Source organism: Ambystoma mexicanum, chromosome 3q (genome assembly GCF_040938575.1).
Source record: "Ambystoma mexicanum isolate Mex_15411 chromosome 3q, UKY_AmexF1_1, whole genome shotgun sequence".
NCBI classification, from domain to species: Eukaryota; Metazoa; Chordata; class Amphibia; order Caudata; family Ambystomatidae; genus Ambystoma; species Ambystoma mexicanum.
In genome coordinates, this window is record NC_090926.1 from 591,539,476 (window position 1) to 591,567,296 (window position 27,821).

At 47.7% G+C, this 27,821-nt stretch overlaps 1 protein-coding gene across 9 annotated transcripts in view; it reads left to right on the forward strand.

Moving 5' to 3' along the window:
* The window catches only part of EP300 (E1A binding protein p300), a 744,806-nt gene that overhangs the window by 441,766 nt on the left and 275,219 nt on the right, over positions 1–27,821 (forward strand). The window lies entirely within an intron of this gene.

Sequence of the window (27,821 nt, forward strand, 5' to 3'; positions counted from 1 at the left end):
GGATTCCAGCGGAGCGGCTACCTGTATTGCAAGTGCTGTGGGCGGTTAGCACATTTCGGTACCTGGTGATAGATATATACCACACCGTGGAGGAAGGGCATAGGTGCAATACAGAAGTAGCCACTAAAAAAATTCAGAAGTGCATGCAATTTTGGGCAAAGCTGCCCTTGGCGATGATGGGGCGGGGAGCAATGCTAAAGATGGTGGTCCTGCCAAGGCTCCTCCACTACTTCGGGAACATACCGTACCTGATTCGTAAGAAGTTCTTCACCAAATTGAACAGCATGTGTAGGGACTTTTTGTGGCATGGCACGTGAAATAGAGTGGCGTTAATGAAGCTACAGAACTTCCATGACAAAGGAGGGATAAAGCTGCCCAACTATGAGGCGTACTATGTGGCAAGCCAGTTATAGTATGTTTCCAAATGGCTCTCTGACGAAGAGACCTCGGAATTTAGGCTGTTTGGGCATGAATGTGCACCTTTTTATTTGAAAGATGTGGGTACCCAGGGCGGAAATGGTGGGGCGTCCTAAAATGATGCTATTGGGGTGGAAGGTGTCGCGCAGGGCATGTCAAATGATGGAGAACCCGTCCCCATGCTCACCGCAGATACCACTGGTTGCATTGACTGGGGCAGACGCGCAGCTACGAATGATACTCAGGAACCACTGGGAACCGGCTGGGGTGGCAACAATGGGTGATATTTGGCGGGAGGGCTCTAGTATTACTTTTGAGGGGCTGCGGGGAGAAACTGGGTTGCACGAGGGCCAGTATATTACGTATCATAGAGTGGTACAGAGGATTAAGAGAACATGGCCTGAAACTGTGTTGGAGGAAGAATCAGATGCCACCATAGACATGATATGACATAGCTGAGGGGGGTCATGAGATTTCCAGATTGCATGAAATGCTGATGTCTAAAGTGGAGAAGGAGGTCACGCAGTTGAGACTAGACTGGGAAATGGAGGTTGGAGCCCCGATGGGAGACGGGGTGTGGGAACGGGTGCAGGGGTATCCTAAGGTGTCTAGAAACGCAAGGCTGAAACAGATTCAGCTGTACGTAACGCATAGGGCATATATGACGCCTTGGAGGATATTGAGGTTTGAAAATGCAGGACGGCAAGCATGCCCCAAGTGTGATGAGAATACGGCATGGTGCATATGTTCTGGTCATGCTCGATCAGAGAGCGTTTCTGGAGGGGAGTGAAAGGGAAACTGGAAGAAAAAGGGGTCGAGATTGTAGTGGATACAGTGTGGGCCTGTCTGCTGGGGGGGTTCCCCAGACCACAGAAGCTCAGGCATGTGAGTAAGCTGAGGGATCTGGCTTATGTGCTTGCAAAGAGGATTGCCATGGAATGGAAGTCATGTCTTGTGCCAAAGGTAGAGGTGTGGTGGAGGGATTTGCAAAAATGGGCGGAAGCCGAAACCAGGGCATGTCAAGAAGCGAGTAGCACAGGGGGGGAGGAGGAGACTGAGTCCCTGATGGCCTGGAAATCACTGATAGCCGAACTGTTTGGGTCATTAGATGACCCGGCGGAGCCTGTAGAAGGAAACCGAACCACAGGATGCGAAAACTGAAGATTTAACGCAATAGACTCGTAGAGGGGGGTGGGATAAGGGAAGTAGTGGTTAGAAGTTAGTGTAATGAAACTGTTGGAACATGCACTGTTTGTTTGTTTTGTATTGTTTGGTTGTTTTTATAATTCAATAAAGGGTAAATCATAGTCCAGGCCCACTCTTGGAGAGAGCAAGGTGGAATGTGCCCAAGATCACACAGTGGAAATGCACTCAGTCTTTGCAGAAAAGTCAAGAGGTTGGATCAAGTCAGAAACGTAATGTTAGCAGGTCTGAAGTCACCCCAGGATAGAGAGTCAAGGATTTACAGGACACCTTGGACAGTCTGTACCGGGCGGGGGACAGTACCTGAAATGGTGAGAAAGCACCAGCGGGGGCAGTTGTTCCTGGCAGCGCGTGCAAGTCGGGGCTTCGTCCAGAGGAAGAGTATCTCGACGTGGAGGAAAGCTGGAGGTCGTTTCACTGCCAGGGAAGAAACCAGCCGCGGGGTTTCACGGTTAAAAGGTACGACCGTTTATTCGCGGTAGTGGTGAAGCGTGGCTATCCAGCCGCCGGGGTGCTTGGCACGGGCGATTCGACCACGCGACGATCCAGGAAGGCGAAAAAGGCGAACTGGTTGGTCCCACCATCTCAAAGGGAAGAAGACTCTCCTGGAAGAAGATCTCCTCTGTCGGGAAAGTGGTGAGTTTCGTACAGCAGGGCTCCACCGGTGGTGTCGCCGTTGTAGATGGCTCAGCTTCTCCCCTCTTCGGATTCTTTAGGTCCTGTGGTCCACTTCTGAAGTTTCAGTCCCCAAAGCCCTGCTTTTATGCAGAAAACCCCCCATTCATCAGCCTAGCTGTCACTCAAACATGCTAAGTGGTGAGCCGGGTGGCTCACCACTGGGCCAGTCACACAAGAGTGCGACTTGAGTTGCCAAGGCAACTCAGTCCAGAGTGCCTAATCCCCCCTCCCACACATCCTGTTGACCCCAGACAGAGTGGCACCATTTGGAGGGCTTCTGTGGCGAAGCCCGCCAAAAAATGGAACAAAGGGCTCGACTTGGGTTAGAGTTTCAGAGGCGAACGCAAATGCCATTTTAAAACAAGTCCTGGCAAAAAGACCCAACCGGGGAATAAATATTAAATAAATAACCCGGCGGTATCTTTAACATTGCACCAAAAAGTGGTGCGTTTAAAATGAATGGGAAAATCCCATAGGAAATATTCCGCTGGAATATTTTGCTTGGTATCCACTGCCACCAGCCACAAACTCGACACGGGGGGGCGGGGGCACTGGACAGTGCCCCCTTGGAAAACAGACCCAGGGGCAATCGAATCACCCCTACCAGTAATTCCACAATATGATGGTTTGTACTGGTTCGGTTCACAATTTGAGACTAGTAAAGCCAATGGTGACTTTACATGCCCTGAAAGACAGTAGTCCGTCCTAGGGTATGGAGTCTATGTTTGGGGGTCACTAGGACATCCCTGTGTTACTGCACGGAGTGTGCTGTGTAACACACATACCAAAAACACATGATGCCCTATGGAGTAAAAGACCGCATAGCCCATAAAACACATTACCTAGTCAAAGGACATTCTCAAATCATGCTTAAGAGTGGGAGAAAGAGTCTCACTCTTAGCAGTAGAAAAAAATAGACCCCAAAAAATCCAGCAAAGCTGCTGGAGGACTCACTAGGTTTGGGAAATTAGCCTTAACAGAAAATTCTCCCTCACAGTTTTGATGTCTCCGTTCAAAGTAGTCTTTTGCCCATGACAATGTTCCAATATAGAGAGATCAATTTCCAGTTTTCAATGCAATAGTGATCTGAGACCTAGCTCGAAGCGCAGGCACCAGGATGGAGTACTTGCCAGCAGAGCGAGAACCCTCTTCCATAACCGTCCCTCAAGCATACTCCAATCTATTTGCCAGAGCCTTGGCTTTGCCTTCAGGCCATAGAGGATCACATGGACGGCCTTTGCCATGTAGAATTTTATTAATGGTACTATGGAGAATTTGCAGTATGTGTTTTAGTTTTATCTGTGCCGTTGTGCAATTTTCTCCACTATATTCTGCTTAAACCTTAAAGGCGGAAGACGCATAGACTTTATAACCCAAATAGGTCAATACCTCCACTCTTGGAATAACTTCCAGCACCCAGTTTGTAAAGCAGATCTTTTTCTGTGGGTGCCTGAAGACCATTACCCTTGATTTCAATGGATTTATGGATAGATTATTTAACTGTGCGTACTCATCCAATTTGGTCAATAGATGCTGCCCATGTATCAGCGTCTTGTACTGCAACAAAGACGCCCGCATTGACCACCCTATGGCTCCTGACTCAATTTACCTCGGGGCTGACCAATGCAGACGACTCCAGAAATTCGCCCATGTCTGGCAAAAACAAATTTTTAAAAAAGAGGGGCTCCCAGGCACCCCTGCCGGACAACTCTCTCCATTCTAATCCGCTCAGATAGATGACCCTGGTTGTCGAGACGTACCCTTAGATGTGTAGCCTTGTAAAGTTCTACCAACGTTGATTAGTGTTTCTGGAATCCCACATCCCCTAAATTTGCTACAGAGTAACTCCCTGTCCACCTGTTCGAATGCCTTGGAGAGGTCAATACAGGCACCATATAGAGGTGCGTGGTCTTTTTCCACGGTGTACTCGCTTGCTAGGTTTAGAACTAGACCATTCACAACAGTGGAGAGGCCTTGTCTGAAGCCTGTTTAATGACTGGGTAGTACTTGTGCCTTTTCGACCCATGATACTAGTTCATTTAGAATGAGTTTCCTAAATATCTTGCTGTCAGTGTCAAGGAGGGTGATGGGCCGGTAATTTACAGGATTTAATCTCCCCCCACACCCCCCCCACCCACCACCCCCTTGAAAAAAGGTATTACTAATGCAATTTTCCAGGAGGTAGGAAAAAGCTGCCTCCTAAAGATCTTACTCCTACGTCCTGTCCCCTTTCCTCCATACTTATGGGACATCTCTTCGTCCTGTGGGACGGGACCGGAACACTTTGTAAAAAGCATCCAAAAATATTTTTCAAAAATGTGTCCTTCCTCTTTCTTGCACGGGGCCCGGCACGCGGCCGTAACCCTGCCCACCTTGGCTCCGCAACGCCCATCAGTTCTTTTCTCTGCTATTTTGGGACTGGACGCACTTGCATCTGTGGAAGATTTTCTTCCTTTTTTCCTCTCTGGCTCACGCTAGCAATCGTGTTCTAGTCTGTCGTTCAAACTAGACTTTCCAGATTGTTCGTGTCACCGATGCTTCGCAAGGGCGGATCCCCATCCTCTTTGTTTAGAGTGTTTGGGTCCGGATCAACGTTGGGACTCCTGTTTTACTGATATTCCCTTTCGGTCCGGGCTCTTCAGCGTCGGTTGGAGCATTGGGAGGTGGTGTTCCGACAAACTCCTCCTTTGCATTTTCGAGCGTTCATCGACGAAAAGAGACGCCCGGTAAGTTCTTTACTTTTCAGAGCACCCCGGCCGGGAGACATCTTTCCGCGTTCCTCCCGGGCCGGGAGGGACGTTGATCGCTCTGTCATCGGGGTTCGCCCTGAGGTGCCCATTGGGCCTAATAATTAGACCAGAATTTTCTCAGAGGGTCTCCATAAGGGGCCTGTGGATACCGGAGTACATTCCGAGGCCCCTCCTGTGGGGACTGCTTGTAAACCCAGTTCTGAGTCGTGTGGTACCGGAGTTTGCTCTGAGGCCCCTCTGTCGGCTTCCCTCAAAAATAAGACTGCGGTTCGCCCCGAGGCCTCGGCGGGGCTTGGTGTTACTGAACGGATGTTTGAGGCCTGCGCCAGTAAGGCTGTTACTGGACCTGGGTCCGAGGTCCCTCGCACAGAGGCTAAAGTTACCAACATTTCTGAGAGGCTTGGCAAGGCCTTATCGGTGAAGGTTGTTTCTCACCGTTCACGCTCTTGTGGCAACACCAGATCTGTTGAGGGGGCAAAGAAGGAAATTTCTTTTACGGGCACTGCCGAGGTCTTTCCTGGGAAGGCTAATTTGGCGATTGGTATGTCACAGAAACATTCCAGGCCACATAGTACGGGCTCTGCCGAGGTTCCTTAAGTTAAGGCTAAAGTTAAGACCCCTGATCCATCGACGGGGACCCCTGCCTCACTTCCCCACGTGACAAAATGGCGCCCGTTCCCACCACTACCATGGCAGCCATTTTGGGTGCTACCCCCAACAGCTACGCCATCGGCCTCGGGTGTAGGGCTTGGTTCCGTGGGTGAACATAGGGTTCCTTGTGCGCATCCTTATCGGCCAGTATGATTGGAACGCTCGGATGCCCCTTCCGCACAATGTTTCGTTGCCTGCGGGGTCGGCACCTTTGATTTATGTGGATACGTCGGTGGAGGGACCGGTGTGGCACCCTTCCCCGTTACGTCCCTGGAATTGTCCTCATGAGAGGCCTCCTCTGGTTCCAAAACAGTCCCCAGAGGACGCCTTTTTCGGCAAATTTCAGACGCTCATGCGTACTGACCCCATGAGGGAATATTTCAAAGGGCTTTTTAGGGAGATATGTCCGCCCGCACCTCCAGCCCCACCCGTTCCTCTGGTGGTTCTGCCCGCGCCTCCCTTGCCTACAGTGCCTTCCCCGACTCTTCCGCCTTTTCCCACATTGTGTCTCTTAAAAACGTGGACAGGGCAGCGGCAAACACAGTTCAACAGGTTCCTGACCTGTCGGATGACGTGCAAGGCGATCAGGACAACAAGGACCTGCCCCGCTTTTCATGACCGGGTACTGGACATGATGTGCTTCTTGGATGTTCTGGTGCCCGAGGCACCCGCTCCGCAGGAGGGCGTGCTTTCTGGGGCGTTCACCCTGTCTCCTTTGGAGCGTACCGGCCTGTTCTTGCAGAAGGATTCTGGTCGAGGACCGCAGGGTCTGGGAAAAGCCACACTATGGACTTTTCATCAATAAGTAAATTGACGCACGATACAGGCTACATTCTTCGGAAGAGGTGGCCCTGTCTTGTCCGCCCCCCTTCTCCACAGTGGTGGCTGCGGCCACTTTGCAGTCCAGGCCTGCAGCATCCTCTTCCACGACGGCTACTCAGGTTCTGGGAAAGGAGGATAAGCTCCTTGACTCCCTTGGGAGAAAGATTTTCGCCAACTCGGCCTTGCAGCTCAGGCAGGCCAATGCCAAACTGGTGTTAGTGGGGGCTAATATGCGGATGTGGAAAGGTCTGTCGGAGTTTGAGTTCATTCCGGTCGAGAAGCTGGAAGACTTCAAAGCGGGATTATCAGACGCCAGGGTCTTGGCCCAGGATCTCCTCGAGGCTGCGGCTCATCACGTAGACACCGCGTCTCATCACGTAGACACCTCGGCTCGGGGCATTATGCTGGGGGTTGATACCCCACGGCAGGCGTGGCTGTATGCTACTAAATGCTCGAAAGAAGTGCAGGACAAGGTGTTAGAACTTCCGTTTGATGGTAAGGAGCGCTCTTTCATTCTACAACAGATGTAGAGATGACCAAGACCGAGGATAGCACTCGGACAGCTAAGTCCTTTTCGTTCCTTGTTAAAGCCCCTTTCAAAACCCAGAGACCGTTGTCGCAAAGCCGACCCTCCCCTGGCTTTACGGGCTTCCTAGACCGGAAATCTTGCAGAGTGGATACCCCTTCGCGGAGTAACCGCCGGAGGAAACAGACTGTTTTTCTCCCACTCCTCAGCCTCCTCCTCAGGTTCAGGTGGCAATACCACCGAGAAACCTACAAAATGAGGGTTCTCCGCGCTCACATGAGACCCCGGTGGGATGACGCATCGCGTCTCATTGGGAGGCATGGCAGACCATCACCGAAGACAGATGGGTCTTGTCAGTCGCTTGGGCGGGCTTCCGCTTACCCCTACCCCACCTTTGAACCCTCCTTTTCAGCTGTCGGGCTCGCCCTCCCTCAAAGCCATGGTTCAGAAACTTCTGGACCTCAGAGCTGAAGAACCCATTCCCTTTGGGGAGCGAGGGTATGGCTTCTACTCCCAGCTGTTTACAGTGCCCAAACCCAACCAGGCTTGCCTGTGCACCATCCTAGACCTTTCCCAGCTCAATCTTTTCCTACCCCAAGAGAAATTCAAGATCACGCCCGGCCAGATACGGTCCTCCTTGCAGATGGGCGATTGGCTCAGCGTGGTGGATCTTCAGGATGCGTACATGCATGTTCTGATTTGGAATCCACACAGGGGATACCTCAGTTTCTCTTTGGGAGAGGAGCACTTCCAGTTTCGAGTGCTTCCTTTCGGCCTCAGCTCTGCGCCGCGTGTCTTCACGAAGATGTCGGTGATTGCGGCCTATCTTTGTCTGCAGGGTATCCATGTATATCCGTATTTGGACAACTGGCTCTTACGCAGTCCTTGCCCGCTGAAAGCAGCGGGCAATCTTCAGTCTCTCCTTCGGCTCCTGTTCCATCTTGGGCTGTCGGTGAACTGGCAGAAATCTTCCATGACTGTCTCGCAGGACTTGATTTTCCTGGGTTTTCGCTGGAACGCGATCGACTGCAGAGTGTACCTGACCGGGGACAGAATGGCGGAGTCGGAGAGCCTGTCGGCCTGGTGGTTCCAGAGGCTTCTGGGCCTCAGGGCCTCGTGCGTGTTGGCTCTTCCTCTTGCTAGTCTCAAGATGAGGCGGACTCAGATGGCTCTTCGTAGTTCTTGGCGTCAGGCTGTGGACCCGGATTCCATGCTGATGATGATTCTGGCTTCCATGAGAGTGGACCTGGAATGCTTGTCATCTCTCAGCAACCTGTCGGTGGTTGCTGGGTTTCAGGACCCAGCCCCTATGGTTACGATCACGACGGAATCCTCCCTCCTGGGGTGGGGTGCGACGTTGGATCCTTTTCAGGTCTCGGATCTCTGGTCGCCTCAGGACAAGCTCCTCCACATAAATCATTTAGAGCTTCTGGCGATCTTCCTAGTGCTCAGGGCGTTCAGACCGATCATAGCCAACAAGGTGGTCCGCATACACACGAACAATGCGGTGCCGATGTATTAGATCAACAAGGAAGGGGGAACCAAGGCTTCCCCTCTCGTGGACCTGTCCATCCAGATTTGGGAGTGGGCTGTACTTCATGGTGTCTGGCTGCTTGCAGTGCACATCCCGGGCCAGCTGAATGTCACAGCAGATGACCTCAGCCGGCGGACGGTGGTCAGCTACGAGTGGGAGTTGAAGGCGGGGGTCCTCTCATGGATTTTCTTGCATTGGGGCACACCGGAGGTGGACCTGTTCGCTACGGCAGTAAACAAGAAGCTTCCTCAGTATGTCTCCCGAGCGGGGCTGGCAGTCTCCTCATTGGGGGATGCTCTCGAGATTCCATGGCACAACATGAGAGCTTACGCCTTCCCGCCTCTGCCTCTAGTTCGAGCAATTTGGAAGCTGAAGAACTCTGCGAACTGTTCCCTTCTACTCATAGCCCCTTGGTGGCCGGCCAGGTTTTGGTTCTCAGAACTTCAACACCTGTCGGTGTATCCGCCGATCAGGTTACCAGTGACCCCCGATGAAGGGGGGAACAGCAGATGTGGCACCCCTCCCCACAATTGCTCAGCTTGTGGCATGGTGCCTGAGTTCAAGTCTTTAGAACATCTTAACTTGTCTACGGATAACATGCGTATTATCCAGGCAGCCAGAAAACCCTCGACTAGGTCCCAGTAGAGAAGCAAATGGCTCAGGTTCTGTCATTGGTGTTTAAACAGGCAGTTGGACCTAACAGGGGCTACAGTTGACACGGTTTTGTCCCTTGTATCTTTTCTTAGCAGAGTCGCAGTGTCCATGTTCGGTCGTCCAGAACTTACCTTTCAGCGGTTTCTGCTTACCTTTCTACAGACCAATGCTCTTACTACCTGAGTAACCCAGTGGTTAAGAGGCATTTTTCAGGTTTGACACTCCTCGATCCTCCAATTCGTAGTCCTCACCCGTTATGGGATCTAAATGTGGTCCTGACGGCGTTGTCATAAGCCTTTCGAGCCAATGGCCACGGTGGACCTTGAGTACCTGTCCTGGAAAGTGTCCTTTTTGCTCATCGTTACGTCAGCAAGGCGGGTGAGTGAGCTCCAGGCCTTGTTGGTGGAGCATCCCTTTTTGATCTTTCACAAGGATAAGTTCGTCCTACGGACGAATCCTGCTTTCCTGCGAAGGTGGTAACTGAATTCCATCTGAATCAGTCGTTCTCCCTGCCAGGCTTTTTTCCGAACTTCTCAACTGTTTGTGACTTTTGGTAACCCTATTGTATTTCTCGGTGGATCGCCGCCTGCATTAGTCTTTCAACGTCCAAGGGCTGAAACCTCCTAAGGGTATTCAAGCACACCTGGTGCAGGGCAAGGCAGCCGCGGTTGTTTTCAGAAATAACCATTGGGAGTCCATCGCTAGGGCAGCTACTTGGGCCTCTCTATCTGCTTTTTGTAAGCATTATTGTCTTGACATGAGCTCAAGAGCTGATGCTCAGTTTGGTCAGGCTGTGCTGAAGAACCTTTTTCACTAAGGGGTATTTCCATCCACCCGTAATTCCTGTAAGGAGTGCTTGGGAATCTCCCATAAGTATGGAGGAAAGGGGACAGGATGTAGGAGTATAACCAGGTTACTCACCGTATTGACCACCTTACTCCTAGTCCATAGTCCCCTTTCCTCCATAAGCCCGCCCCCGTCCCCTCTAATAAGGTTCCTCTGTTATTGCTAATAGCGCTTTGATCTGGCGATAGAAATGGTCTGATGGGCGATGCGCGGGACGGAGCCAAGGTGGGTGGGGTTACGGCCACGTGCCGGGCCCCGCGCAAGAAAGAGAGGAAGGACACATTTTTGAAAAACATTTTTTGGATGCTTTTTACAAAGTGCTCCGATCTCGTCCCACAGGACGCAGAGATGTCCCATAAGTATGGAGGAAAGGGGACTATGGACTAGGAGTAAGGTGGTCACTACGGTGAGTAACCTGGTTAAATTTATATAAGCTCGACCACAGCCTGCTATCATTGTTGAAGTCCGGCCATTCGGACCAGCGGCTGTCGATGTTGAGGATTTGAGGATATCCTCACAGATATCCTCTTCATCAAAGGGTAGGCGCCAATGAGTGTTCAATTCTGAACTGGAGACCCCTGGGATTCTCAAAGACCTTCGAGAGATATGCCACCCAGCTTGATTCAGGTACTAAATTGCAGTGTGTACTGTTGGTTTGGGGCTCTAACTGACTTGTAACAGACCCAAAGTATTGAGTTATCTTCATTCATTAGCTGCAGCATAATTTCCCATCTTTTTGTAGTCTTGCTGCTCTGTGGTTACGTGACCAATGCTTACAACTCACTTGCTTGCCTGGCCACTTTGTAATTCTGAGTCACTGAGGCAATCTAGTTTTTTTTAAATCTCTTAAGCATTTTCTGTGTGCTTTTTTTGTTTATTTTTGGCAGGATAACTTGTGACGGCTATGTAGATGTTTTAGTTTTTTCTCTGATGGTTCACTGAGAGGTAAGGTGGACCAAATACATTTGACAAGTTTGTCCGGCTGGCATTCAGCCTGCCAAGTATGGTTGAGGATCTTCAAACGGTTGTTCAGATTTCTCCCCACCTGACCATGTTTTACCAGCCTGATTTTCCCTTTTGTGCCATTAAGACGCTGGTTGTGTACCATTGCAGGGGCAGCTAACAAATCTGGAAAAGTTGTCTCCAAGCGTCCCCTATGTCCCCACAGTCGTCCTTAATTACCAGTTTGGATGAACTAGAGAGAACTGGAGAAACAAATATATAGTCCAAGACAGACAAGGATGTGTCTCTATGCCAGGTGGCAGTAATACTGAAGTCCCCCCTCAGAGGACCCATTCAATGTCTCCTTACCTCACGTGACTCCATCTCTTCCTCGCTCTCACCTTGGCTGGCTACCTTTCCACTTACAGCTAAAATTTTACTTTCTCTGCCTGATCTTCAAATCCCTCCATGGTCTTGCTCCTCCTTATCTCTCCTCCTTTTTCTCCTTCTACTCCCCCTCTCGTTCCCTTCATTCCACTGACCATTTCATTCTCACTGTACCTTCTTCCCCCTGGTTCCGCTCCTTCCAACTCCTTACTCCTCTGCACTGGAACTCGCTCCCTCTCTCAATCCGCTCTACCACGACCTTCACCTCATTTCGCACTTCCCTTAAATCCCTCCTCCATTCTCCACCTTGAAAACTCCCACTGCCCTCTCTACACCCCCTTTTTTCCCACTCTTCTAATTCCTCTCTCCCCTCTCCTACTACACTCTCTCCCTTCCATTTTCCCTTGTCCAATCCATCTCCTACCCCCCTCCCCATACCTATTCCCACTCCCCTCTCCCTCAGTTAATTGCTCTTTGCACTGTTTTGTTGAATGATTCAAGATGTCATTTTTGCTCCCAATGTTATTTGTTATTACTCTGTATTATGTTGTTGTAAAGTGCTCTATAAAAATAAAATCAATCTTCAGATCCCATGAATCTAGGATATCTTGCCAAATGTGCCCCTTTTTTGAGGTTTTTCCGGAACCTGACCTATTAATCTTCTTTAGAGCCTGAACACATTCTGTGGTCAGGTCACCTGCGAGGACTGTTATCACCTCCATCATCCAGTTTAATTGTTCCCAATAATGAGTCCAGTCTTGATAGGAAGTCTGTTAGTTTGGAGCAGGCGGGGTTCCAGTAAATATTAATGATGACCCAAATGTGGTCCGGTAATCTTGCAGCTTAGATGTATTCTACAAGCCCAAATACCCATAGCATCATTAAAGATTGGTGTAACATTTTTTTCTGCTAGATTGTTTTTAATGCCATCGGGAGACCGCCTGATGGTCTTCCCTTCGGCTTTTGTAGTGCTGGTAGACCGTGGAACGTATAGCCCTATGTCTATGGGGTTAACCAGCCATGTGTTATATCATAAAGATCAAACAAATAATCCTGCATTCTGATAGCTTTAAAAGTACAGGAACCCTGCATGTTCCAACTCACCAAATAGACCCCTATTTCTAAAGCTGCTGTGACCCTACTCAGTTTGTTGAATATTTGGGACAGTATTTCCGGTAGGAGTGACAAGGTTTTTTCCTGTAGTCACTCCACTAAGATCTTTACTTCTTGTGATGTGCTTTCCCTCTAAGATTTCTTCTTCCCTTTGACGATTGTCTTTTGCGGCCCCCTGAGAAGTGGAGTCCCCTTGGGAAACTGTTAGGCAAAGTTTGTATGCAGTACCCTTTGGGACCACTACACACAACTAGGACTACAGGTGTAAGCAAAACCAACCATTGGTATAAGTCTGTACCACAGTTTTTTGTAGCGAGCTGAGCAGCCAGGCTTATCTCAAGAGGGAATGTGAGCTTGTAATGTTACACAGAGGTCTACAATCACAAGTATTCAGATATAATTCAACTCAAGGTTTCTTGGTAAAACACTTAATTTATTTACAGTAGGTAAACATTCACTAAAAGGAGGCAATCAATATCACACAAAATATACTACACTACTTCACACTAACCGATTCTGAAACGTTTAAACTACTTTGAAGGAGGAGCAAAATGGCATTCAGAGCAGTTGAAGTAGGAGCAAAAAGGCATAAATTCATAAAACGAAAAATAGTTACTCTTAAACAGTGCAAAGAGTTCACCAGAGGAGTTGATTCAATGCAATAGGTAGGCATAAGTCCATGGACTAGTGTGTTGTGTAGGTAAAAACGGTTCTGGTATTTAAACGGAAAAGTCTTTGCCACGTTTCTCAGAAGTAGTTCACGGAAGAAAGGTTCATATGTCTCATCACAAGCTGACTAGGCCTGCAAGTTGCCAAAGTTCCACAAACTTTCGCGTTGAGAGATGTTCTCTCGGTCGGGTTTTCACAGTACCTTATATTGAAGAAAAAGATGCAGCTGAAGACTTCTGTTCCTGCAGATCTCGCTGTTCCTGAACCTCAGTCGTGGGGACAAGAGGGGGGGGGGGGGGCAATCTCACCCCCGCTTGGGCCGCTGCATGCAATTTGCGTGCTTTGAGGGCTTATTTCAACTGCTACCTGCAAGCAGAATTAGGCATCCACCACAGCGCTGCACGTGGATCCACCGTCCTAAGATGGCCGCCAGGAAAGCAAAACACCTTTAGCGAGTACCACTGAGACCCACCCACCCACCCTCCCCGTACTCCGGATTGGCCAGCCATCACCTCAACTGGACCAACCAAGAGCCAGGAGGCATAGCCGGACCGCAATACGAGGGCCGCAAAGTGAGGACATCGCCTGTCCCGTGCCTGTCCAGTACAACCAGTCGCCTTCACCAGAGATCCTGCCCAGTTGCCCACATATCCTGCACCTTGTGCCAACTTAGAGTAAGTACTCTGCAGAACCGCCATCACATTGCAGACTAACCACAAGAACCGTCCCATCTAACTATAACCCTGCACGTCAAATGCCTGATCGTCGGCCGGCGTGCAACACCCCCAGGCTCCGCACAGTACTTTGAACCTTCTCTACAACCAGCCAATGCATAACAGTCCCATATGCAAAACCATTATTAGCACTAGGCTGTTATCTGCATAACTGTATTTCCTCTTTGGCATACTTGTTAATAAATGCTTTATACAATGCCTGTTTAATGCTTAACACACTGCCCACCTATACTGCACTATGAGTAGCCAATGAGAAGTAAGCGCACTTTCCTGTAGATGTCTATTTGAGTGAGACTACCAGTCTAACAGACTTGCAACTGTATGCCGCCAACACTGCACCTTGCAAGCTGCTGCACTTTAATCTCCCTATTACTATGTCAATGCTGAATTTAGCCTTATGCTCCTCCCACTGAACCCATTTGAACTCAGCCTAACGAGTCTGTTGTACTTGCTGTGCCTCTGCTGAAACTAGACCATTGAGCCTCCTGCCTGCCTTTTCTGCTTATTGACTTGTTAGCCTACAGTGTTTACACCAGTTTGCCCAACTACCACCAACTTGAAGTATTATCATTAAACAGCGCAATTATTGGTTGCTGCATTATGGTCACTCCCAGATCACACCGCAACCTGGTTGTGCCTTACGTTCGCCTAGTAACCCTGCTGTGCCTTATGGTCGCTTAGAGACCACATTGTAATTTTGTTGCACCTTTTGTTCGCTCACCTGCACTTCTGCCTCCGCTACTCGCCAGTTACATTGACATCCCCTAGAATGCCTTCTAGCCCACTCAACTGTTCCTGCCCTCCTCAGGCCAGGACCACCCTACCCAACCTGACTGTGCACCCCACCACCCACAACCCCTCCCAACATACAATCATGCTCCTAGCTACCACCACCACGCTACTCACTTGCCTTGCAACACTCACTGCACTCCAACTCTACATATCTATCCATCCCTTCGCACCCACACCACTTAGCCCACTCCCCACACAACTCGCTGCCACACAAACTCACTCACCTTGCGCAGACGCACCCTCTGCACTCAGGACTGCAACAATGTATAGACTGGATAGACTTGGAGCTCGCACACAGACCACTAAATTCAGCACACAACCCCCCTCCCATAGAATATAGAAACTAGACTGAGCTCCCGCACACCGAATACCCACTTTCACACAAACAACCACCCACTAACCAAACCACCCCCATATCACCACACACAACACAACAGACACATCCACCTCCCATGCATCCACAAACAAACTTCACACACCTCACATCAAATGTGCCCTCCTCAATGTCCGCTCCCTCCCAGCTCATGCTTCTGATATTCATGACCTCATAGCCAACAACATTGACCTACTAGCCATCACAGAAACATGGTTACATGAAGCATCAGGACTCACCGTAGCACTTGCACTACCACCCCGCTACATCATACTCAGACAAGACAGAACCGAACGAATAGGAGGCGGAGTAGCCATTTACAAGGAGAACCTCCAGCTCCGACTTGTCAATCACTCCTCGACCAACAACTCCGACCTATTATCGGCCCAACTCGCACTATCACCCAACAGCACCATTAACATTCACCCACTATGCCGCCCCCCAGGCCTCAGCCCAGACCCTCAGGAAAAAATCACCCACATCCTCAGCAATAACATCTAAAGCTCCACCAAAACCCTTCTACTAGGAGACCTCAATTTAGGATTCAATGATACTAAAGACAAATCTGCAGTCACCCTCACCAAAGAACTTAGTGACCTAGGTTTCACCCAAAAAGTAGAGTCCTAACCATGCCAAAGGCCGCATTCTAGATTGGATCGCTGACCACAACTGTCTCTCCACGATCACCTCCCAACTCCCCACTACCCTGGACCGACCACAACTGCATCGAATTCTCTATTCCCATCACTAAAAAACACAAAGCTCTGACCCCAGCCATCGCTGCACAAGTCAGAAGCTCAAAAGAACTGAGGATAGCCTGCGCCCATACCTCAACATCCCCGAACTACCACCCCATTCGCTAATGACCCCAATATTCTAGCTGACATCTACAAAGATGTTACTAAAGCCATCAATGAAATAGCACCACTCGAATGGAAAAGAAAAGAAATCGCTACATTCAAACTCATGGTTCACCGAAGAACTGCACTCAACACTCTCCCAAAAAAGAGCCATTCTAAAAAACTGGCAATCCAACCCCTGCAGTAGCTCCAAAAACATATTCAACTCAATCTCACCAATATAAAACGGCCATCACCACTGTCAAAGCCAACACCTTCAATACACGTATCTCTAATTAGAAATCACATTCTAAAGAGATCTTCACCATTTTCAACGAGCTTATCTCCCTCCCCCCTAATAAACCAGAGGAAATAACCAAAGATGAAGCCTGGTGTGCCAGCATTCAAGCTGCCATGCTACACAAAATTGACCTTCTCCAAAAGAAAATCAAAGACCATTGCAAAGCATTACCCCAACAGACCGGAACCAAGCCTACCAAGACCCCACCCACCTCGTCCAAGCCCACCATACCCGACTTCTCCTTCAGGCACATCACCGAACCTGAAGTCAATCTACTAAAAAATCTCAAACCACCCCCCTGCAAAGGCGATATCAGTCCACCAAAACTCATCAAAGACTGTGCAGACTGCTTTGCGGCGCTCTTTACAGCATTCATCAGTGCGTCTTTTAAAACGGGCATCATCCCAGCGAGTCTGAGGCCTGGGTCCGGACCCTCCTAAAAAAAAAAAAAAACATACTCGACCCTCTACAACACATCTACAGACCAATAACCACAGTGCCATTCCTCCTGAAACTACTGGACAAGGCCGCGCACTGCCAAATCCAACACTTTCTTGAAACCCACTCCATCCTCGGGACAGGCAATCAGGTTTCCGGAAAGGACACGGCACAGAAACCGCCCTGGTGAATATAAAGAAGCAGATCACTCAAATCATGGACACGGGCAAGCCAGCCCTTCTGCTCCTTCTAGATCTCTCAGCCGCTTTCGATCTGGTTGACCACAAGACCCTCACATCACACCTCACTCTGCCAACTTCTCGAGAGAATCAGCCCTCTAGGTCTCTTCCTTCCTAGAGGAAAGAGCCATGAAAGTCTTTTTGGACATTGCCAACGCCACCTCCATGACAATCCACTGCGGGGTCCCTCAAGGATCTTGCACTGCACCCACCTACAACTTGTTCACTAAGCCTCTTTTTGACAAACTCGACTCATACGGTATCACATACACGAACTACGCGGATGACACACAGGTACTTCTACCCCTCTCAGGCTCATACCACGAAGACGCCAAGGCACTCCACACGATCTACTCCATCATCCAGGCCTGAATGGCAGTTAATGGCCTCTGCCTAAATGGAGACAAGACTGAAATCCTATTAGGTCAACAGAGCACCCTGGACAAACTGTACGCTAAGTTCTCCATTGACAACTCCACCATCCCGGGAGGATGGCTCAGCGGCAGCGTGCGCGTCTTGGAAGCAAGACGACATGAAGCAACAACAGGTTCGATCCCCGGGTCCGCGCTTAGAAACCTCTGGGTGTTTAAGCGCGTTATAAATACGTAACTAAGACCAAAAAGAAAACAAACCCAATTACGCAACTAAGAAAAACAAACAATTCCTGTAACAGCGCCTCGATGCCTGCGGGCTGTGTGAGCGCTTTATAAATGTAAAATAAATAAATAAAATAAAATAAATCCCCGTATCCTCAGCTGTAAAGACACTGCGAGTATACTTAGACTCCTCACTATCTATGACCAGGCAAGGCAGCGCAATCACCTGCTCTTCGGCGCATACCACCAAACTCTTAAACGCCATCAAGCTATACCTCTCTAAACCCAACTGCCTCTCCATAGCTAGAGCAACCATTGGAGCCAAACTGGACTATTGCAATGCCCTCCTAGCAGGCACATCAACAAAAAACCTAAACCGACTTCAAGTCACTCAGAACAATGCTCTCTGGGCCGCTCTCAGCATCCCAAGAAGAGAGCACATCTCCCATGCCAGACACTCAGCCCAATGGCTCCCGGTCAAAGAGCAGATCACGCTCAAAATCCTCACTCTTACACACACATGCATCTCTCCGTCCCGTCCTATCTATCAGAGACTATCTCCAAACCCTCCTCCCGTCCCACCAGAACACAATACACCAACTTACTCTACATCCCACGCATCAGAAAAGCCAAAGCCGGTGGCCTAAGCTTCCCCTACATTGCCGCCAAGACCTGGAATGCCCTTCCTGCAAACATTAGAGCGGAAACCTCACTCCCGAGATTCAGTAGGAAACTGAAGACCTTTCCTTGCCCAATAAGATGTCAATCATCAAACTATGTAAATACACTGCATCGCACATTTGTACAAATTTCATATCTATCACTGTAAATAACATATTGTGTGTGAACTATGTATTCTGTGTAACTAAGACATGTCTGTAACAAGCGCCACGATGCCCCCGGGCTGACCCGCGCTCTACAAATCTGAATAAATAAGAGGGAGGATGTTGGAGGGGGTTGGGAGGTTTAGGGGGGGGACAATACACGGGGACTAGTCAAACAAGCTGGCAAAATTTAAAGATCTTCGGTTCGAGTAGCTGTTCATCAAGCATACAAGCTGGTGTCCTTCCCCCTGGTTAATCCTAACCAGCTCCGAGAATGGTGTCCAGGTGGCTTATGAGTTGATTGGTCCCACCAACTCAAAGGAAGAAGTCCTTGATGGGGCTTCTCTGTCGAGATGAACTTGGCAATTCGGAACAGTAGCGGGGCTTTACCGGGCAAACCAATGGTCCAGGAGTTCCTGCAGCTGTGTCTTCAAGCTCGTCTTCGGTTCTTTCGTTCCAGTGGTCGACTCTGCATTCCAAGCCAAGAGACTCGCCTTTTAAACAGTTTTCTTCCATTCATTCCAGCCCAGCAGGGTGGCTGTCTTTGCCGGGCGGGCAGCCAGCCAATCACCACAGAGTGCATTTGGGTCTCCTAGGAGACTAAGCACAGGGAATTTCCGGCACCTCCCTCACTTCCTGCCTACCCCAGAAACTCTGGAGCCAGAGGCGGGTTTCACTCTGAAACCCTGCCAAGGGCGAAAAGAACAGAGACCAAACCTGGTTTGGCGCGCAGAGAAACTGTCTAGAAGGACCTTCCCACAAAGACCTGGCAAAAAAAGACTGGGCACAATTTTAGCAAAAATGGCTAGATGCCATTTTGAAAACGATGGCTCCCGCGGTTACTTTACAGGAGCCGTAGACTGTCGCAGTAAATGCAAACCTAGGTAGTTCAAAACAAAACCATTGCTAGTCAATTAAGGAAGGGTTAACGTAAAATGTTACATGAGCATTTACACACGGGGGATACTAAGTAACCCCTCCAGCACTCAATTGTAAGATGGGGTGTGCTGGGTCTAGCAAGCACAATTCTAAGTAAAGTCAATTTCACTTCACTGCTTTTGGAAACAATAGTTTCTCCAAGAGAAGGTATTTAAACCTTTGGGAAATCTAAGACTTGTGGAGTTTGTCATTCTCCAAAGTCAAAAGAAACAGTCCAATTCACAGAAAAATACATGAGTGGGGAAAAAGGTCTCTCTCCCCAGGTTAGAAATTAAAAGTTCTAAAGTCCATCAAAAAGAGCTGGGTGTCTCTAAGGTATAAGGGAATTGGCACATTTCTGAGAATTCTCCCTAACACAGCCTCTGCTGGAAGTGTGTGGGTACTTCAAAAGACCTGAACGCCCTCAATGAGCAGGAGGTATTGGTGACGGTTGTGACTAGGGACAATACCTTTACGCTGGCATTTTTGATGGACCTTCTCAGGACCCTCTGCTGGGCTGATTTCCCGAGCTTGGCACTCTCAACCCAGGGGCTACCTGAAGTGCCCTCACACACCACATCTTGTTTTACCGACGCTGGAGGAAGGCTTAACTGAGGTTGCCCCTTAAACCAGAGGTTGCTGCTTACAGCCATGAAGTGAGGTGGCAATGTGTTTTTTTGAAAATTCAGAGGGAGTGGTGATTGAGGCACATTTCTGAGAATTTTCCCCAACACCGAGGTGCTTCATGCTGCTGAAGAACTGATGGCTGAAGGTTGGGGTGAGCTACCAAGTAGTTTATTATCAACTGAGGACGTAAATGGACCTACTGGGGCTTTTCCGATCTTTAATTTACCATGTACTAAGAAAACCAAAACACTGCATAGGGGAGCGAAGCCTAAAGAAAAGCAGCTCACCCTAAATTCTCCCCCAGTAATTTTGAGAAAGCCCTCAAACAAAAAGGGCGGAAGTAAGAACGCAGGGAGAAGCTGCAAACAATTCCTGGGGAAAATGATTAACTCCATGGCTCTCTAAGGGGAAAAGATCCATGATAACTTTGCCTCCTGCAATCGCAGCTGAGCCGGCAGGTGGGGTTATGATGGAAACGAGGCAGGCAAGTGATCTCTATGGGGCCTGTGCTCCTCACCCTGCAATGGCGAGGCGGTTCAGCAATTGCAGGTCCTCAGTGGGATCAGCCTCCGGCAATTCCTCTGACGGAAGAACTACGGGCCAGGCCCCTGGCGCTACCACCACCACCACTACTACTCCTCAGGAGGACTTTCCTGAAGTCTCAGGCTTTACTACTATGGAAGATAGGTGGCAAAGCCCTCTCAATGGGCAGTCTATAACACCGCTGAACAAAGATATAGCTTCACCCCGAACATTGGTTGTAGAGTGGTCCCTCAGTGACCTGTGTCCAGTTAACACTGAATAGATCTTGTGTTATGAGGCTTCTGACCTATTCCATCTCAAGAGCATCTTACTTCAGCCCACATTGTCTAGGTGGAATTCTGTAATAATATCAGGCTGGACAAGGTCATCCTGCATTTTGGGTCCCGTCTGGCATTGGACCAGGTCTTACTAGCATCAGACAAGCTGCAGATCTGTTTTTTTTTCGGTTGTTGCACCCGATTTATCTAAAAACCTGCTGGAGTCTAATGTTCCAAATAAACCCCCACCCCTCTCCAGGTATGATTAACAATTCTCTCCCTTCCTCACTTTTAACAGTAAAATGCCCAACTGGTGGGGATGGGGGAGATATGTCGTCAATCACATATCTGAAGATGCAGAGTCATCTAATGGTTTTGATTGGAGTTGGGTGGCTGCTTGTTTAAATGCTCGTAAAAAGTAGCTGGTCCCTGTATCAAACAGGGACTCCTCTGACACTCATGTGTGTATCTTGGAACTCTAGGGCTTTGACAATTTGTTTCTCGTCAGGGATCATTAATATTTGAGGTGATATGTTCTGTATACAAGAATCATGTTCGAGAACTCCTCCCTCAGTTGACTGCTATGAATGTTTGTTTAATCCCGCCTATAAAGGAGAGAAAGGGAGACCGGCCTCTGGTCTGCTTTTTGGGATTTATAATGACCTGAAAATATCAGCTTCCAATTTCGCATTTGTTGGGTAAGATATTCACAGAACTGGTAAATCTTCTTGACCTGGGTGAACGCCAGAACTTGTTTGCTTTACTAGTGAGATTTTTCCTTAATACCTCTGTGTGAGAACTTTTTTCTACACCTACAGAATCTTTTACTCTTTTTATGGGTGTCAGTTTTTAGAATCTCCATGGTGTCTTTTCACAGGCTCCCCTTTTAACTTTCTCTTGATAACCTTGAGTGAACTACAGTTCCCAAGGGTAGAAAAGATCTTTGGATCCCTTTTACATTTTATTCTGTGAAGCCAGCACAACCCACTTTATGTGGACTGCTGGGGAGATGCAATTTATCCCCTTTCACATTAAAACTTACTATTCTGTTACATGGACAAGCTTACTTTCAATGGCTGGTGGCAGTGATACCTTGTATTACTTTGATGCACCTTTACCGTGGGCTGTGTGCACAGCTGCAGTACAGGTACCTAAGGGTGCTCATTTTATCAAAATGGCCCTTTTTCTTTTTTGGCATTTTAGTGTTTGTTGTCCTTTCTTGTTCCTTCCCCTGACATCCAGCGTGCGAAAATCCTTTCTGTAATTTTTATCTTCCGTGGGAGTCCCCTAGACTCCCCACCCTGGTTCCAGTCTGTCTGTGAGGACAGGAAGTGAGGGAGGTGTCCAAAACCCCACAGCCCTTTGTCTTCCTCCTTGCCTGAATAGGCACAAATCCCAGTCGGGAGCTGGCTGTCCTGATTGGACAACCAGACCGCCCCTTCTTGTAGAATGCTGGGAGAGAATGCAGAGGTTGTGCTGTAGTTCCTGTAAAATACTGCAACCCTGGAAGCTAAAGAGAAGTCGACCACTGGAACTGAAACCGAAGAGGATGGTGGAGACTATTTCCAGCGACCAGAGAGCCTGCTGTGTAACCGGAGCCTGCTGTAGCTCACGACGACCCCGACCCAGAGCCTGGTGAGACCCACTAGACTCAAGAAGACCTGCATTTTGAGCCACCCCACACGTTGCTGCGACCTTGCGTTGCTGCAATACCCCAATACCCTTGGACCTCGGGCCACTGTGCAGTGTAGTCTTTCGAATCTTGCTGAAACTTCGTGGGCATCCTGGTGGAACTCCAGAGACACGAATCGTGTCTGGAAAGTCCCCTCAACAGAGTGGTGGACCTTTGTAACAACGAGAATTCAACCACGATTTTCTGTCTTCTGTGCTCCTGGAAAAGATGCCAAATCTGCAGAACTGCATTCAACTATGAGGAAAACCTTGCCCAAAGCCGCCGTCATCGATCCCTGCTGCAAAGTTCCTTCTGATGTCGCCTTTTCAGTCACCACGACAAGGAATCCACTGGCCGGGTATTTGACTGCAGATCCTGAAGCCCTTCTGCTGCAAAAATCTTCAATGCTGAGGTACTGTGTTGGCTTGGGTATGTACTTAACTTAAATCTGTTAGGTTTTCTGGGTAGTTGTGGGATATGGTCTGTGATGGGGAGGCCCCTCATCCAGTGCACCCAGTCTCACTGCTAGAATCCTGCTAGGGTGTCTTCTGCGAAGCCCAAGGACCCTCTTCTAACTCAGAAGTGAAGTACTCGCCCATTTGCCCAGTCTTCCTAAGGAACTCTGACTTTTGCTACTTAAGAACCTATCCTGACACTGCCTGTTGATCATTAGTCCTAGTGACCCCCCTTCTGCCACTGAGAACACTCATGCTCCAAGAATAAGGGAATGAATTTTAAAAGATTGGGCCTTTTTCCTAGAAAAGAAAATAAGTGTTTAAAAAGTTACTTACTTGTAAAAGAGTTGGTTGGTAACTGTTATTCTAAGAGTGAACCGTTAATTTCTTACTTACCTTGGATGTGTGATGCACTATTCTTAAAAGTATGGTCAACATCTTTCTTAGAAACTGTTTTTCCATTGTAGTACAAAGTAGATGTGAAGGTATATTACTTTTGGGAACATGCACAACCTAATCACAGGTGAGTAATTTCTTGGCTTCACCAGATTAATCCTGCAGGGTAATTGTATGAGTGTCCCCAACTGTGTATTGCATCCCCTGACTTGCTGTTAGCCTATCCAGAATAAGTCTATTAGGTTGTTGCCTACCTAGAATAACTGGGTCATTCAGCAAAGTGTAACATTAGGGTTTACTTTCCCTGTGCTATCTAACCCACAGTCTGTGGTTCCATCTGTCCCTTAGAAGTCCTACATCATTCACATGTATAGTTGGGAAAGATCTAAACTGGACTCTTGTGAGATTAAAAAAGTGTATGGGTTTTACTGATCTTCAGTTAGCTGTGTGCCATCCAACAATGTTACCAGAGTTGCTGCTTATCTCAATCTGTGTTTCACTAATCTAAAAAGCACCTCCAATTGAAAATTACATCCATAGGTTTTACTCATCTAGTAGAACTGTTGTAACAAAAGTATTTATAGGTTTTTACTGTACCTGGAATAAGTGTTCCACTATTCACAAAGTATATTGTCCAGTAGACTGATTATGTGATCTGTACTGAGTCACTGTTATGATATGGTCAACTGGTAGGGTCTACTGCCCTTCATTACTGAATGTAATTGTGAAAGTAACCATTGGTCTTTACTCCCCAAGAATAGGTGTGACCTATACTGAATGTGTATGAAAAGGTTTTGACTTCCCTAGAACTACTGTTAGGTGTTCTAAATAAGGTTTATACATTGGTCTGTATACCTTAAAGTATAGTGTTGTTTTTATAATTGTGATTTCATATAATGTTAGTACTTATTTTCCCTAGATTTATCAGGTCCTACCTGTGTTTAAATAAATAATGTATTTTTTACGTACATAGTGTTTCAGTGTTTCTTTGTACCATTTGTATTACTATTTCATTTGTACTGATTCTACAGCCCTCTCCCTCCTAAGATCAGCCTGGCTGCTCTGTCTACGCTACCCTCAACTCGGGTGGTACAGCCTTTTAGGGAGAATTCTCAAAAATATGTTAATTCCACCCTTCAGCACTTTTGCTAAACTTTGGGACTTTGAACTTTTCAATTCAATGTGTTTTCTGTGTGTTTCTTTTGGTTATGGAGTCTAACCAACTCTATAGGCATCTTTTACAATTGTCACACAGCACCTTCAGTGCAGTGGCACAGGGAAGTCTTCCAGACTTCCCAAGGTTTAAATACCTTCTCTGGGACCAACTACTGTTTCCCAGAGCAGTAAATTGAGATTGACTTTACTTCGCATTGTACTTGCTAGACCCAGCACACCCTATCTTACAATAGAGTGCTGGAGGGGTTACTTAGTATCCCCCGTGTCTAAATGCTCATGTAACATTTCGTTACCCCTTCCTCAATTGACTGACTGGTGGCATTGGTTTTGTTTTGAACTACCTAGGTTTGCATTTACCACAGCAGTCTACGGCTCCGGTAAAGTAACCGCAGGAGCGATCTTTTTTAAAATGGCTTCCAGCCGTCTTTGCTAAAATGGTGCCCGGTCTTCTTTTTTCGCCAGGTCTTTGTTGGAAGGTTCTTCTAGAGAGTTTCTCTGTGCGCCAACCCATATTTGGTGTCTCTGTTCATTTTGCCCTTGGTGGGGTTTCTGAGAGAAAGCCGCCTCTGGCGCCCGATTGTCTGGGGTAGGCAGGAAGTGAGGTAGGTGTCTAAAACTCCCTGTGCTTAGTCTCCTAGGAGACCAAAATGCACTCTGTGGTGATTGGCTGGCTGAATGTCCGTCAAGGGCAGCCACCCTGCTGGGTGAGCGACAGCTAGGCTGGAATGAATGGGAGAGAAGTGAATAAAAGGCGAGTCTTTTGGCTTGGAAGGCAGTCGACCACTGGACGAAGGAACCGAAGAAGAGCTTGAAGAGGACAACTGCTGCAACTTCTGGAACGTTGGTTTGCCCGGTGAAGCCCTGCTGCAGGTCCAAATCGCCAAGTTTGCATCGACAGAGAAGCCCCTGCAAGGACGACTTCGCCCTTTGAGTTGGCGGGACCAATCTACTCCCAAGTAAGCCACCTGGACACCCATCTCGGAGCTGTTTGCATTTCCTCAGAGTTGCTGCAGGAAACCATGGAGCCATGGAGAGGGAAACCAGATTGTGTGCGTTGCTTGTAAGCTGGCCTAAAGCTTTTGGAAGATCGTCCAAATTCCCACGAAGCAGGACTGACCAAGCCTGACTGCCAAACCCCCCAAGGCCCCACACCCTCTCCCTGTCCCTCAGTTGAGTATGGGACTTCAGATGTGAGGAAAGTCCACCTTGACCGCCAGGAACCAAGCTTACTGCTATTTGTTGTAACGCAAGGAGCTGAAACGTGAAACGGCCACAAAATAATGTTTGCCGGTTGCCAGTTTTGACATTGTCAGTACAGGAGTCCCCTGACGTCCTCCCTCTTGTCCCCACGACTGAGGCCCAGGAACAATAAGATCTGCAGAGCTGCACAGGAACAGAAGTCTTCAGCTGCATCTTTTCTTCTTTACCAAGGTACTGTAAAACAAGTCTAAGAGAACTTACCTCTTACTGTGGAAGTGCTTGTAACTTCTGCAACTCACAATTCAATCAGCTTGTGGCCCTACATTTGAATCTTTTTATCAAACACTCCTAAGAACCTGTGCAAAGACTTTTCTGTTTACTTAACTGCTGCATCCTATACGAGGACTTTTGTCTACTGACTTTGGCTTAGCCTATTGAATTTAACGACTGTTCTATTGCTATCTGCAAGTATTTGCCCTGCTTAAGAATATTTGTAATTTCTTGTGTTCTAATAACCTTTGGCTTTTACAAACTATTGAGTATTCTGTATGCCAACAGTAAGGTATTAATGTCCCCAGCACTCTTGTTACTGAAGTCACCTGTGGGTGTAGGTTGTGTCTATGGGCCATCCCGAAAGGGCCTTGTCTGAATCAGAAACTCAAAGTGTACAGTATTGAAGTGTATTTGTGTGTTGCTAGTATATTGCTCCCTTCTAAAGAAGGCTTTATAACTGACTGATAAATACATTATTAATTGTTTATGCAAGAAACATTGAGTGTAAGAGTTTATTTGAATACCTCTAACTATGAAACTTTGTAACTCCACTACTGCTCACATTTCCCCTCTTGAGATAAGCCTGGATGCTCAGCACGCTGCCAAAAGTATGCAGTACATGCTTATACCAAAGGTTGGGTTGCCTATACCTTTAGTCCTAGTTGTTTGTAGTGTTCCCAGAGGGTACTGCATTCAAACATTGCCTAACACAGCCTTATACTAAGAGTGGAGTCTTGAACTGCCTCAGTTGAATGGTTTTATTAAGCCCTTAGTTGGACTTCAGAACAACTCTCCTGGCTCCCTGCAGACTTCTATTCCATTTGACTTTGAGTCTTACTGTCCCTCATAAGAGATGCATTGGTTTTAAACTAATATTGTTGGGAAAGTTTTTTGTCTAGACTTCATAGGAAGATTAAAAGTGCTCACATGCTCTTAGAACCTGTTTGACCTGTTTCCTTCCTCTAAGCTTTCCTTTCTGCCTACCTCAGAATCTACTAAGTGTACTAGTGATATATAAATGCATTTACTGTCCTAGTTAGTGAGGTCACCGCAGGATGTTGGAAGTGTCTAAGAAGCATCTCTAAAGAGTATCTGCTAGCCTTGTACTGATTCTGAAAAAGTATTTTGAAGTGTATTTAATTGTTGCATTTATTGCCCTTTTTAAAGAATATTTATTTAAAAACGACAGTTAAATAATTATTTTAACTAAAAACCTTGAGTATAAGTGTTATTTGGCTACTTGTATTAGTGGTTTTCATTGCCAAAGCTCACATTTCCCCCTCTTGAGATGAGCCTGGCTGCTCAGTCACACGAGCAATTTGTGTAGTACGGACCTATAACAATAGGTGGTTACCCAATACCAAGAGGACAAGGGTTGTGTAGTCTCCTACAGGGTAACTACATCAATTCTTGCCTAACACCTGCAATGGCCCCTGGGTCAATTGGAGTGCAGGGAGTGAGGAAACATGCTGATTTTGCCCCCTCCCTGTCATCATAGGGTTCTGTGATTGTGAAAGTACTAACCCTATCTCTCCCTGGCATAGCCTTGAATGGTGATGTCCTGATCTGGTAACCTCCCCTGTCCTTCCTTTATGTTGGCTTGAAAGAGGGTCTCTTAAAGACTTTCCTCTTGTTCCAAAGTATAAGTAAACACTAAGGGCCCGATTCACAGAACGTTTTCCTATGGGATTGTGCCATTATTAAACACTACAATGAATCGGGCCCTTAATCAGCTTCTTGGATCAAGCCAACACTTGTGTAATGTTCCTAAAGAGACTGATATTTGTATTTATTTGTTATAGCCTCCTGAAAAGACTGTTACTCTGAGGATACTGGCACCCTTCTTTTCTAGCTAGGGAAGTACTTATGCCTTAATTTTAAGGTTGTGGATATTGTCTGATAACTTATTTATTCTAAACCTAACAGTTTTCAAATGGATGTATCTGGTTCAATTTCTTTATTCACTTGCTTTGCTA